The 14,855-nt window shown below is 35.7% G+C and overlaps 1 pseudogene; it reads right to left on the bottom strand.

The window, feature by feature from the left end:
- Positions 1-3,211: 3,211 nt before the first annotated feature.
- Positions 3,212-4,668, bottom strand: LOC121262538 (annotated as a pseudogene).
- Positions 4,669-14,855: the final 10,187 nt, after the last annotated feature.

The following is a 14,855-nucleotide window of genomic DNA, read 5'->3' as shown; positions in this document are numbered from 1 at the left end:
AGAGGGATCGCGTGGACGGGAATCCGATAAAGGGAGTGGGTTTTGGTCGATTTCCACCCCTACTCCTCGAAGGTTTTCCGACGGTAGGGCCTTGCTCTTCGATGGGTATCCGACGGTGGCCTCTGCTCCTCGCATTTTTTCCGACGATGTCCCTTCCTCCTCGAATGTTTTATTGGAAAGGCGATTCACACAGAGAAGAGGGGGGGGGGGGGGGGATTGGGGGAGGAGGATGCACGTTGCAGAAAAAAAAAAATTTCTTCCCCTGAATTGTGGTTTACCAGTAGGTGGATGTGGAGTCTACGTGGCAAGCTACTATTCGACGCCGTTAAGAGAAGAGTATCGGTTGTACATGCAGGAAGATTATCTCTTTTTCTTTTTATAATGTTTTTAGTAAACTTGAAAGCCCACAAAAAAATGATCTATTAATATGTAAAGTCTTGTTTGAAAATTGGCTAAATATGAAGCCCAATGCAAGTTTAAAAATATGGGCTAAAAATCTGTAGACAAAAACCCAAACTCAACTCTACACTGAATTCGATCCATTTTATTAGAGTCGGAGTTGATCACATTTTGTGTAATTTGGAGTTAGTGTCAAAGTTCGAATTTGAACTTTGCCTAAATTGGAGTCAAATTTCCTGGATACCAACTCCAGCTCTGTCGATTCTTAGCTCTAACTAAAGTAAACCCTCTAAGGTATCCACCCTGATACCATGAAACGATTGAAAGAAAGAAAGTACTTCAATTGAAATCTTGTATTCAACTTGACCTTTGACGCGAGTTGGCTTTTGTTTATATACAATAGAGTTGGGGTGTAAATTTAAACCAGAAAATCGAAAAATCAGACCGGACCGATTGGTCCGGTTTTGAACCGGTCCGGTCCGGAACCGGTTCCTATATTATGAAAACCGGCCGGAATCGGTCCGGTTTCGGTTCCGTAGTTTCCGAAACCGGACCGGACCGGTTGGAAAAATTATATATAAAAAAATTAATTTTATATATTATACAAAATATTTATATATATATAAGTTTTATATATGATATATAATTATAAATTTATAAATTATAACATAAAATGTTAATTTTAAATATGAACATTTGTAATTTGTTCGATCATATGGCATTGATATAATTATATATAAGATAATGTTATTATAATTTATAAAATAAAAGTTTAATCTTAAAGATGAAAATTTAATTGATCATACGCTTTAAACATAATATATATATATATATATATATATTAAATTATCAATAACATTTTATCATAAGAAGTAACACTTTATTATATGTTTTTTACATTTAAAAAAAAACCAGAAAATCGGACCGGACTGGACCGGAAACCGGATGTACCGGTTTAGGAAGCTAACCAGGGCGTAATCGGTTTTGAAAAATGAAAAACCGGTACATACCGGTTCTTGTCCAAAACTAAACCGGACTGAACCGGTTACACCCCTACAATAGAGAGTAATGTAAAAGACTCGGGAAAAATGAAGTAACTTCTACACAAGAAGTTTGGTGTGTGATTCCTTGGAAGAAAAAGAAAAATCTATCATATTGGATCCTAAACCAATATCAATCCTTACATGTTGTATTTTTTTTCTTGAAATTGTATATCAATCAGATTGTAAATGGAGATGAAGATATGTTTCACTTCATATTTGAATTGCATCGAGTAAACTCAAGTTGATCTAGAATGATGCGACTGAGATATCATCATCAGTTGGAAGTTTAACAGATGTGTTTAGGATCTTTATGTGACTGTACGTGGTGAAGAGTTCAACGAAGGAATGCTATTAGCACATGTATCTATGATCTAGGTGATCCAAAAATCTAGAAATTCTGTGTTGGATGAGAAACTTTAATGACATGCATTAGGTACTTTAGTATCAAGAAAAGAAGAAAGAATTAATTTACTTGAGAATGATGGTAAAGGATTCAAATGCAAGGAAACATTTGCAGTTTCATGATTGACATCATTTGTATCATATGAATGTGGGCGAATTGCTGTGTGTGTGTGTCTATATATATATATATATATATATATGCCTATGAGATTTCAGATTAAGCAAACAAGAAAAGTTTTAACTCGTCAAAAAAATTAAATAAAGTAATTAATCATGAACATAAGTTTAACTTAATAATAATTTATAAATTTAAACATTCAACACTTACTGGACCAGACTGATAGTCTTATTCGTTGGTTTCAGGGTGTATTTTTTTGAACCAAACCAGACTGAAATTGACCTAATGTGTGTATATATATTATTTTATATAGTAATTGTACAAATTAATTATATAATTTTATATTATATATATTATTTTATATTATATAATTTTCATCTAAAGGATCACCATTAACCATATATATAATGAAACTACTTAATATTCATCAATCATACATAAAATGGTATAGAGATCCATTGAAAAATAATTTTTATATTAAATTTTTCTATCAAAATAATAAAATAAAATAAAAATATTCATGGACCGATTACACTCCCATAAAACCTGTGAGCTTAAATTTGGCGGTATAATATTAATGAATGGGCCAGGTATTTGGGCTGGTCAATCCATTGAACCCTACATGTTTAGGCATCATCAAAGGCTCTGGAGCAAAAACTGAGAACGACTTCTTTATTATTATTGCGGTATCCCCACGAGCAAAATCTTCCTCAGCTGACGTTATCAGACCCTACGTTATTTTTACCGTTTTGCAAAAGAACTCGACTTTTCCACGTTTCGCAGGTTGAGCAAAACCTCAAAGTGTAAATCATGAACCATTTATTTTTTGTTAAAATAATTATTTTTTTATTAAAATAAATATATCTCATCACAAATAATTATTCTTATCGTAAATAATTTATCATAAGTATTCGTATTTCTTGCAGTGATATATGTGCTTGCTAGCACCAAGCTACCAAATATTCAAAATTGGACCATGACCAATGAAATAAATATTAGCTCTGTTATATATATTAATTTTTGTAGACTCTGATGAGAAATGTTTTAGCTACAAAAAATTTCATAAAAAGAAATCCATATTGACGTGGCTAATTGATATCATGATACATTAAATCATAAAATTAATTTTTTTATAAAATAGATCTAATATATTATATGAAACTTATATATCAATTTCTAAGCTTATTTTCATAAAATTTACTGTGACGTTTTCTTGCAAAATTATATTTATAAGTTGGTACGAAAAAAATGACAAAAGACATTATTTTATTTGCAAGTGGCAGAGCTTACGTACGTTGCTGTTAACTGTAATTAAGCATATGCAAAAGGCATAAATAACATAAGAAAATAGCACCAGTAATTGTTGATTTGTACGTTCAGTACACACAATCAACATTACATGCTTATTTAATTCAAAAAAAAAAAAAAACATTACATGCTTATTTAATTCGTTGGTCGGCCGTCGGTGATCCACAGTCAACCTGAAAATACTTTCTTATCGCACACTCAGAACTTGTTGATAAATTCATGTATGTGGGCGCTAACCTCATCAGCCTTTTCTTGATGGATAAAATGAAATGCTCCTTTTATCACAACTACGTCTTGCAAACCCGGCACGTCTTTCTTGAAAGCACCACCACTTACATAGTCCTTGACACCTGGGATATGGTAGATGGTATCCTGGTCTCCCACTATGAACTTGACTGGTACTTTGATTTGTAATCCAGCCCATGGCGCTGTGAGCTCCCAGTTTCTGCCATTTAAGACAAAGTTTAGAGATGCATTAGATAATACTTGATGTTTATTTTACTTTGAGTAGAGATGCATTAGATAATAGTTCAATCGACACAAAGATGCTTGAAACAGGCGCTTACAGGTGGAGAGCTCGATAATAGTTCAATCCTCCGGTGAAACCTGTTTGGTTAAATTTGGTGGCATAATAATTAATATCTTCTTCTGACAACCAAGAAGGCAATGCATCTGGTGTTGGCAATCCTCTAAATCCCACTTCTTTAGGTACCAACACAGGATTTGGACCAACCGAAAAGAACTTGTTCAGTAGTGTTGCGGTATTGACACAAGCAAAATCTTCTTCAGCTTCTCCATGTTTCTGCACCAACAATTTAATTAATCTCATGTAACGAGCTGTTTCGAATTTGTTGTATTAATACGGCAATTTATAATTTACCTGAAACCTGCACATATAAAAATCATCACCAAACAAAGCCCTGAAGCCTTCCACATGATCAAACGCCGGATTCCTGGGAAGTAATGGCACGCTCAGGTTGATCATAGCTTTGATTCGATCTGGCCTGAACCAACCGAAGTACCAGGCAATCATAGCTCCCCAATCATGGCCGACCAAGAAGACCTGGTCGATACCAAGCTGGTCAAGGAGGGCCACGAGGTCTCCGACGATGTGGAAAGCTGTGTAAGAGGCAGGGAGGGTGGGGCGTCGGTGTCGCCATAGCCGCGAAGGTCGGGGGCGATGCAGCGATAGCCGTGGGAGGAGAGGTAGAGAAGCTGGTGTCGCCAAGAGTACCAGAGCTCAGGGAAGCCGTGGAGGAAGAGGACTACTGGGCCTTTCCCTATCGACGCCACGTGCATGTTTATGCCATTTGTGGCGACAGTCGTGTGCTCTATTTTCTCCATTTTTGAAGTCTACGATCTGTCAGACTCTCACGCTGCTCAAGTTATTGCTAGCTTCCGTTCCTTTATATAGTGAACTAGTGTGGCCTTTGGCTGGCTTGCGCTTCTGATCAATTCTTATCTTCTATTTGATGGAGGAAAAAAAAAAAAAAAAAAACGGAAACAAATTTTTCTTCAAAGGCGGCCGTAATAATAAGGTTTATTATGTTTGATACTTGGACTTGATTTGAATCTCAATCCTAACTTAATATCTAAATAGTTAATTCTTAAATTATTAGATTCATCTTAATTTAAAATTTTTTTATACATAAAATTTATAATTTTTTCAACTCAACGTCTTTTTACACATGTGATCCACAACATCTTTCAAATTCTTATAAATACTTTTAAATTTATTTTAATATCTAAATATATCTAAACTCATTTTAAATAGATTTTATAAAATTCACTCTACTATTATAATTTATTATTATTTATAAAAATTCAACTCAACTCAACTCAACTTAAGGTGATGTTAATTTTAACTCCCAGCTCAGCCTAAAGTACGATTACAAGTCAAGTTTTTTTATTGAGTAAAGCAGACTTTGGACGATTCATTTCTTATTAAAAATGACTTCATCTGGCGTTGCTCGGGAGGCGATTATATTTTTATCGCCCTTATTATTGACCGGGTGTTCTCACGTACGTGAGCAAAGACTTGATTAGGGAACGTGGTGTGCTGCCTCTCTTGAACGTTGACTCAACAATATATATTTCGTACCTAAAAGTCAAGAGTTGGATAATAGGAGATTTGGACAGTGAATTAAGTTGAGATAAGTTAAAAGTTATAAATTATTATTAAAATATAATTTTTATTTTAAAATTTAAAAAAATTAAATTATTTATTATATTTTATTTAAAAGTGTGAGAATATTATCCCTACAAGAAATCAAGTTTTTTTAAGCGTTTAAAATCGTCGCAAATGCCTCTATTAATCGCTGCATTTGAGCATTTTCGGCGATTTTTAATTCACTGCATCTTCAATGAAATTAAAGTGTATTTTTTGTTCAATTTCAGCGATAAGCAAAAATTATCGCAAAAAATTACTATTATTTTAGGATTGTATTATTTAATTGAGAAGTTGTGAAATAATTATAAGAGAATGGTAAAATATTTTACGGTTGTATAGTAATTAAATAATAAAATTCATTATGCTGTAAAAGGATGTTTGGAAACATATATCATCTCATCTCATCTCATCTCATTCTATATCATTTACTTTTTAAACATCGTTTAAATACAAATACTTTCAAACTAATTATTATAATTTTTTTAAACTAATAATTATAACTTTTCTAAATTTTCAAATAAAAAATAAAAAACAGTTCAAATTTTTCAATTTTTTAAACAAAAATAATATTAAAAAATAATATTTTAACTTTATAATATTTTTTTTCAATTTTTCTCTTATTTTTTAAAACTTAATAAATACTTAATTTAAACAATCTAACTATATTTATAAATTATTTTATTATTATTCATAAAATTCTCGATCGATCTCATTCTCCAACCACGCTTAAATAAAAGTGATTACGTTGGAAATGAAAAATCTCGGCACGATTGTTCAAAAGAAAATTACAGTGTACTTTACAAATGGTCCTTAGTCCAAACATGTGGGTATGCCAAGTCGTATATTTTTTCCTCATAATGGGTCCCGTCTCATTTTTAATTTTATTATCCTTAGTGGTCAATGTCTCTAAAGTGACATTGAATTTGATTTTAGAGCAGCCATTTAAAGTATGGCACACTAATTGATGTGCTTAAAAATAATAAAATTTAATATAAAGAACAAAATTTCTTATATATATTCATAATAAAAGAGCGAATTTAAACCATACCCGGTAGGCGAGTTCTTGTAATTACTTGTACCAAATTGCCCTTCTATAGATACCATATTATACTAAAATACCCCTGCTGAAACGTCCATACTACATATTCAAGCAGCCTTGTGATGAATTTCTTTGCTCGCCCTAGAGTGCGAGCACAGCTTGCCACTGACGGTGTTTTGAAGATATAAAAGCAGCCTTGTTTAGATGTAGTACCCGTTCCGAAGAGTCGAAACCGATCCTAAACCAGCGTGGTATCGATTTTTATATTTTAAAAATTTGTTTAAATTGAACTAGACCAATATATATATATATATAAATTTAATTTTTATATTATATTATATATATTATATGTTAAATTGTTAATTAATATAACATAAAATTAACATAACATTTGATGTAAGTTAGACACTACTTATATTGTCAAAATATTTACTCTTTCATTCATAATCAATTAAAATCGGTTGTAACAATATATACGACTAGAACAAATCTTCTATTTTTGGCTATATAGAACATGTTGCTATAATCACATTCTTGTCTTTCCATCATCCCTTCCTATAATTCCTCCTATCTACCCATGTATTACAACTCAAGCCAACACTCCCCCTCAAGTTGATGCATACGGATCCCTTATGCACAGCTTGACTAGTGAGTTGTAGAATTCTTTACCGGACATGGCTTTGGTAAGTATATCTGCTAGCTGATCTTCAGATTTGACAAATGGGAATCGAATTGTCTTTGTCTCAAGGTTATGTTTGATGAAGTGCCGATCCACCTCCACATGTTTAGTCCTATCATGCTGAACCGGATTATGAGAAATATCTATTGCAGCTTTATTATCACAGAAAAGACTCATTTCTGATGTGGAAGCAAAGCCAATCTCGGTTAGCAACCTTCTCAGTCAAAGAAGTTCACATAAACCCTTTGCCATCCCTTGGAACTCTGCTTCTACACTTGAGAGTGCCACTACTTTTTGTTTTTTACTTCTCCATGTCACAAGGTTCCCACCAACAAATGTGAAATACCCAGAGGTTGACTTCTTATCTGAGATGTTCCCGGCCCAATCTGCGTCTGTATAACCTTCGACTTCCAAGTGATTATTCTTAGAAAACATGAGCCCTTTCCCTGGAGATGACTTCAAGTATTTCAGTATCCGAGTTACAGCCTCCATATGTTCCTCACTTGGACAATGCATAAACTGACTCACCACACTCACAGCATATGCAATATCTGGACGAGTATGTGATAAATAAATTAGTTTGCCAACTAACCATTGATATCTCCCCTTATCAGCTAGTTTCTAGTCTGGATAATTCCCAAGCTTGTGATTCTGGACAATCGGGGTAACTACCGGTTTGCATTCCAACAATCCAACCTCAGATAATAAATCTAGGATATATTTTCTTTGGGATAGAAAGATGCCATGGTTTGATCTAGCAACTTCAATCCCCAGAAAATACTTGAGCCCACCTAGATTTTTCATTTCGAATTCACTAGCCAATTGCCCTTGGAGCCATGATATTTCTTCTCTATCATCTCCTGTTGTAATCATATCATCGACATAAACAATTAAAGCGGTTACCTTGCCCTGTTGTCTTTTAAGAAATAAAGTATGATTTGAGTTGCTTTGTTTGAAACCATATTTCTTCATTGCCAAGCTAAATCTCCCAAACCACGCCAGCGACGATTGCTTTAATCCATACAAAGCTCGCTGCAATTTGCACACCTCATTAGTTCTCGTGGTCACTGAGTAGCCTGGAGGAATGTCCATATACACCTCTTCTTCAATATCACCATGAAGAAAGGCATTCTTCACATCAAACTGATATAGTGGCCAATCTAAGTTCGCTGCAAGAGATAACAACACTCTAATAGTATTTAGTTTAGCTACTGGTGAGAAAGTTTCTTGATAGTCTACACCATATGTTTGTGTATACCCTTTTGCCACGAGTCTTGCATTGTACCTCTCTATAGAACCATTAGCTTTGTGTTTGATAGAGAACACCCACTTGCACCCAACTGTTTTCTTTCCTCTCGGTAATGGTACTAGGCTCCATGTCTCATTTTTCATTAAGGCTTCCATTTCTTCTTTAATGGCTTGAGTCCACTTCGGGTCTTCCATGGCTTCCTCTACCCTCGTTGGAACATGCTGGGTAGAAACGTCATGCATAAAGGTCTTGAGGGGTTTGTTAGCCCCTTTGTGGACACAGTTGGAATGGGATATAGTGATCTTCTTTCTTCAATATCTGGTGAGTAGCGGCTTGGTGGTTTGCCACGATTGTGCCTGTGATGTAGTACATAACCAGCAGGAGATTCTATAACATTATCGTTCAAAGAGCTTACCTCATGATCATTCTTAGGAGTTGGGTCTTCGGGTACTACAGAGGGGGAAGAAATTGCAGCTTCATGATTGACTGCTTCGTGATTGACTTCTTGATGATTAACTTCTTGATGTTCAAGAGCTTGAGAAACACCTACTGATTGCATCGGCTCCTCATGTGCTTCGGACAATCCTGGCCAATCTAGTTCCACCCATTTTGACTCTTCCTGGCCAGTCTCCCCTGAAGAGGAGAAGTGGGTGGGAAGAAGGTTTCGGTTTCCATGAAGGTGACATCCATGGAGATATAAGTGCGATGAGTAGTGGGGTCATAGCATCTATAACCTTTTTGGTGAAATGCATGCCCCAAAAATAAGCATCGACGAGCACATGGATCTAGCTTTGTCCGTTGGTTCTTATGGAGATGGACATAAGCAACGCACCCAAACACACGGGGTGGAAGCATCAAGACCGTGGGCAGGGGAGTATGTGTTGCAAGGGCTTGTAATGGTGTTTGAAACCCCAACACTTTAGAGGGCATTCGGTTCAGAAGGTGCACGGAAGTAGTAACAACATCTGCCCAATATCGAGAAGGAGTGTGGGCACCTATTAAGATAGCTCGTGCAGTCTCAAGAACGTGGTGATTTTTTCGCTCAGCAATACCGTTTTGCTGAGGGGTTTGGGGGCATGAAGTTTCATGAAGAATGCCATGATGTTTGAAATAATCCCGAAATTGGTGATTAACATATTCACCACCGTTGTCTGATCGAAACACTTGAACCTTAGCAGAAAATTGGGTGTTTATTATAACATGGAATGACTTAAACACACTAAAAATTTCATCTTTACGTTTTAGCAAATAAAGCCAAGTCATGCGGGTACAATCATCAACAAACAACACAAACCATTTGAATCCAGACACAATAGTAATTCGGGACGGACCCCACACATCAAAATGTATCAAGGCGAAAGGAGTATCTTTTTTATTCAGACGCAAAGGATAAGGAACCCAATGAATTTTTGCTAAAATGCAAGTTTCACATTGAAAATTGAAATGCTTCAATTTAGAAAACAAATCCGGAAACAAGTGTTTCATGTAGGTGAAGGACGGGTGTCCTAAACGATGGTGCCAAAGCCAAATCTCCTTCTCTTTGACACCAACAGAATGCTGCATGTGATGAGCTCTGCCCACGCTAAAGTCTTCCATATAATAAAGCCCCCATCTCTTAGTACCACGCCCAATGATCTCCTTTGTGAGAATGTCCTGGAGAAGACAAAAGGCAGGGTACATAAGTACAATACAATTAAGATCAGACGTCACTTGGCTTACGGAGATAAGCTTATGAGATAAAGATGGAACAAGTAACGTATTAGGTAGCTGCAGAGTAGGGGTTAAGTTCACGGTGCCCACGCCAGTAATAGGGGAAATAGCACCATTTGCATTAGCAATATTGGTATGTCTTGGTAATGAAGTCTGTGTATAATCCTTAGCATCAAATGTCATGTGGTCAGTGGCGCCAGAGTCCAGCAGCCATTCACTACGTTCAGCATTACCAGGTAAAGTAAAACAAACACAGCCAAGATTACCTGAGTCAGGAAAAGAAGGAATGTCCGAACCGTGGGCAACCGCTGGTGTAAAAGACAGGTGAGGTTTTGCATGAGCCACCGCTACGATACCAAGACCCTCATCATTGTGAGCTGGGTCACGAAGTTTCTTAGCCTAGAGATCATTCCACCAATCAGGATACCCGTGCAACTTAAAGCAAGTTTCACGTGTATGTCTCTAATTTCCACAATGAGTGCATTTCAAGCCGTCAGATGACGCACGAGATTTCTGCTTCCCATTGGCAAGTCCAAGTCGCAGTCCTTTGGTGGTGAGAGCAGCACTAGGAACACCATCTAGGCTGCCAGTTATCATAACAGTCTGGCGAATTGCTTCGCGGCGGACTTGAGCATATGCTTGCTCTACGGTAGGGAATGGATGAAGTTGCAGCACATCACCCCGAATCTTGTCCAATCGGTCGTCAAGGCCATCCAAGAAAACATACACCTGGTCTTCTTGAAGGATAGTATTATACAAATGAATATCACTGCACACTCCATTGGATTAGGACGCTGGAAATCAATCTCACGCCATAACCCCTGAAGATCATTGTAGTATTTCTCCAAGGAGCCTCCAGCTTGTTTAAGCTACGTCACACGACGTCTAAGGTCATATACCTGATACGTGTCACTCTCATCAAAATAAGTGGTAGTAATGGAGTCCCACACCATTTTGGCAATAGGAAACCGAATGAAATTCCCTATCAATGAGGAATTCATTGAGTATATTAGCCAGCCTTTGACAATGGCGTTATCTGTACGCCATTTGCGAAAGGAGGGATCCGTCGGCGATGGTTGTGGAAAATCACCATTGATATATCCCAACTTGTCTTTGGCCGAGATGTACATCTCGATAACTTGGGACCAGAGGGCATAGTTGGTGCCATCCAACTTAATGCCAATCGGAGCAGCAGGGGGTTCGGTGGACAAGGTCGGTGTTTGGACTCTGCTAAGAGCTTCAGTAATTTTTGAAGTGAATTCGATAAACATGGACTGGTGCTTTGGATCAGAATCCGACGACATGGTTGGCGAGGTAAGGAAAAGCAAGTATTAGGGTTTTCGAGAAGAAGAAGGTCCAGGATTTTTCTCTGATACCATGTCAAAATATTTACTCTTTCATTCATAATCAATTACAATCGGTTGTTACAATATATACGAGTAGAACAAATCTTCTATTTTTGGCTATACAGAACAGGTTGCTATAATCACGTTCTCGTGTGATGGAAAGAATTTCTTTCCATCCCCCTTCCTTCTTTCCATCCCCCTTCCTATAATTCCTCCTATCTACCCATGTATTACAACTCACGCCAACATATATTATTATAATTAGATACTAATTGTATTATTTTAATCTTATTATTAAAGTTTATTAATCTCGCTAATAAGTTAGACACTACTTATACTATACTAGTACAACGAAACATTAATAAATTAGATAATTGTTAATAATAAATACTAAATTCTAACAATTAAGTTTAGTATAGAAAAAATTATAATATTAAACTTATATTGTGCCATACGAATAAATGGTAAACCGGAAAATATATACTGGACTAGATCCAAATCAGAAAAATCGAAAGTTTCGATTTTGGTGATAAATTGGTCTGAGTCGGTTCTTAAATTTCCAAAACCGATATATACTGGTTCGGTTCTAAATTTTTTCAAAACTGGACCGGTTTTACTCCTACCTCTAACTCTTTATCATATTTATGATTATGCTATTTTCTTTGCACCACTCTCTCATTCTTTCTTTTTAATTTTGATTATTTTGTCATTTTTAGCGTGAAGGAAGAAGTTGCAAGCACGTTAATTGAGAATATTGAAAAAGCTTAGGATGTTACAAATTTAATGGTAATTAGAAGAGATATTTAAAATGAATGGAAAGAAGTTTTAAAAATGTAAGATTACTTAATACAGAAAATGAATAGAGAAACTAATGTATAATATATTGTAAGAATAAATAGCCAAAATAAATACATTATTTTTTCCTCTGCTTGACCACTGGGCTATGATTTGCGATACATTATCTTCGGTTTACGCCATACGTGGTTGCTTTTTTTCGACCACTGGGCTATGATTATCTAGTATAAGTGTGTAAATCAAATATGTTGGACTCATTCATGTCTATATTCTCACTGGACTATGAATTTCATCATGACTTGTCTACACTCCATCGTATACCTTGTCTATAAAGGTTAATGTTGCATATCTTGAGTTCATGTAATTTTTCCGGCAACTTTTGATTAATCATTTGATCAGTCTATTGTATTGGTTTTTATTTTATTGTTGGAATAAATATTAATTTACAGCTTGGAGTGTTAATACGAAGGGTTGATTGTTGTTGTGGCTGGATTTTTAATGTAATGAGGCTATGATGATGGTTGAATTGAATGCTGGAAGTGTAAAATCAGCAGCTATTGTGGAGAGGGGCTCAATCTCTATGGTAGGATAGCCTGGATGGCCATTTTCATTGTGAAAGGTTTCAAAATGGCAACCGGGATTTTTAGTTATGGTGATTGTGCTCATTTCCTCTGCTTGACCATTGACCATTTTGAGCCCCTATATGCCTTCTACACTTCAGTTTTGTTATATGTTTATTATACTTTTCTCTTGTTTTCTCCATTGACTTTGTTGGGAGATATTGAGAGTGTCATATATCTTGAAAAATAGAACTATAGAGAACTGTTTTTGAGTTGGAGGTTATAGCAGATCTTCATTAATCATTCAATGGTTTTGATGTTATTTTTTTCAATCTTTTTGGCTTAGCTAACAAGTTCATATGATGGTTTTGATATCATCATATGAACTTGTTTCTAACCTATACTGAACTGTTGAATGCTTGAGGTTATAGCAGCTCCAAATTTCAACTCTATATGCTTATGTTATGATGTATTTTTCTTGTTCTCTTCATTGTCTTTGTTGGGATATATAGGCCATCACTATATTTGTTCAATATGTTCTTGAATTACACTCAATTGTTGACCAATTGGGCGGAGATGGCAACTCTTGAATTCAATTTTTTTTCCACTATTGTTTTGTTTCTCTTGTTGTGGTCAATTCCTTTGCTGGGATGTAATTTGTGACAATATGTTCTTGAGTTATACTCAACTGTTGACTGCTTGGGGTGAGTTGGCAACTCCCGAGTTTGAATTCTTTCCCTCTGTTGTTATGTTTTTCTCTTTTTGCGATCAATGCCTTTGCTGGGATATAATTTGTGACAATAAATTCCTAAGTTATACTCAACTGTTGACTTCTTGAGATGAATTGGCAACTCCTGAATTTGAATTTTTTTTCCCTATGATGTTACGTTTTTGTCTTGCCGTGATCAATGCCTTTGCTAGGATATAATTTGTGACAATATGTTCTTGATTTATACTCAACTATTGACTGCTTGGGATGAGTTGGCTGCTCTTGAATCTAGTTTTTTTCCTCTATTGTTATGCTTTTCTCTTGTAGCGATCAATGCCTTTGTTGGGGTTTTTTGAGGCTATGATAGATTGTTGTAGAAAATTGATTTTTTATTTTTTGAAATCAAACTTCATTGGGGACAAGGAAATAGGTTCAAACTCCATGGCATGGTAGCTAGAATGACCATTATTGGTGTAAACTTTATACAGAGGCAACCGTGACTTGCTACCATGGGAGTTGTCCCCCTTCCTCTAGGTCACCATTGCCCATTCTGAGGCTCCTTGTTGACCCTAGGTTTATGAGTTGGTTCTTAATGTCCTTATATCCATGAACTGATTTTGAACATCGAGTCTGATTTACATATCTAATTTACTTCATTGTCTACGCTTTATAGAGATGGGTTTATAAGAGTATGAAAATATGTTCTTCACAAACCAACTAAATTGGGACCCTAACTTTGACCACTCATCCCTGAGTCAAACTCAGCATAGTCCAGTGTTGATGGAAGACTCTCTACCCAACCCCAAGCTGAGGGTCTTACCACCAAAAAATCACAAAGGGGTGCGAACTTCACCCAAGAGGAAGAAAAACTACTTGTTTTGATGTGGTTAAATACTACTTTAGATGCAATACAAGGGACCAATAAACAATATACCCAACTTTGGAAGAAAATTCTCTTATATCTCAATAAGTATAAGCAAGCTATGACCGAGTGAACAACTAGACACTTAATGCATCGGTGGTCCACGATTCAAAGAATGACCAATAAATTCTGTCTGAAAATAGCCCAAGTGGAAGGGTTAAATCAAAGTGGTATGATCGAGCAAGACAATGTATAAAGTTTTTCTAGCTTTTTATGCTATTGTTTATACATCATTTTAATGTTTTTGTACTATTAAATACACACTAATATTTTTATATTTGTTTCTATTTTGCAAGTTTGTCAAATAGAAAATTATGTATCAATCACTCGAGAAGACCCAATGTCCATTCAAGCACTATTGGCATATGATGAAAGACCAATCAAAATGGGTTGAGCGTTGCTCCAA

Source organism: Juglans microcarpa x Juglans regia, chromosome 4S, assembly GCF_004785595.1.
Source record: "Juglans microcarpa x Juglans regia isolate MS1-56 chromosome 4S, Jm3101_v1.0, whole genome shotgun sequence".
In the NCBI taxonomy this organism is placed as follows: domain Eukaryota; kingdom Viridiplantae; phylum Streptophyta; class Magnoliopsida; order Fagales; family Juglandaceae; genus Juglans; species Juglans microcarpa x Juglans regia.
The sequence above is the reverse complement of the archived record's forward strand: the minus strand, read 5'-3'. Positions and strand labels throughout refer to the sequence as shown.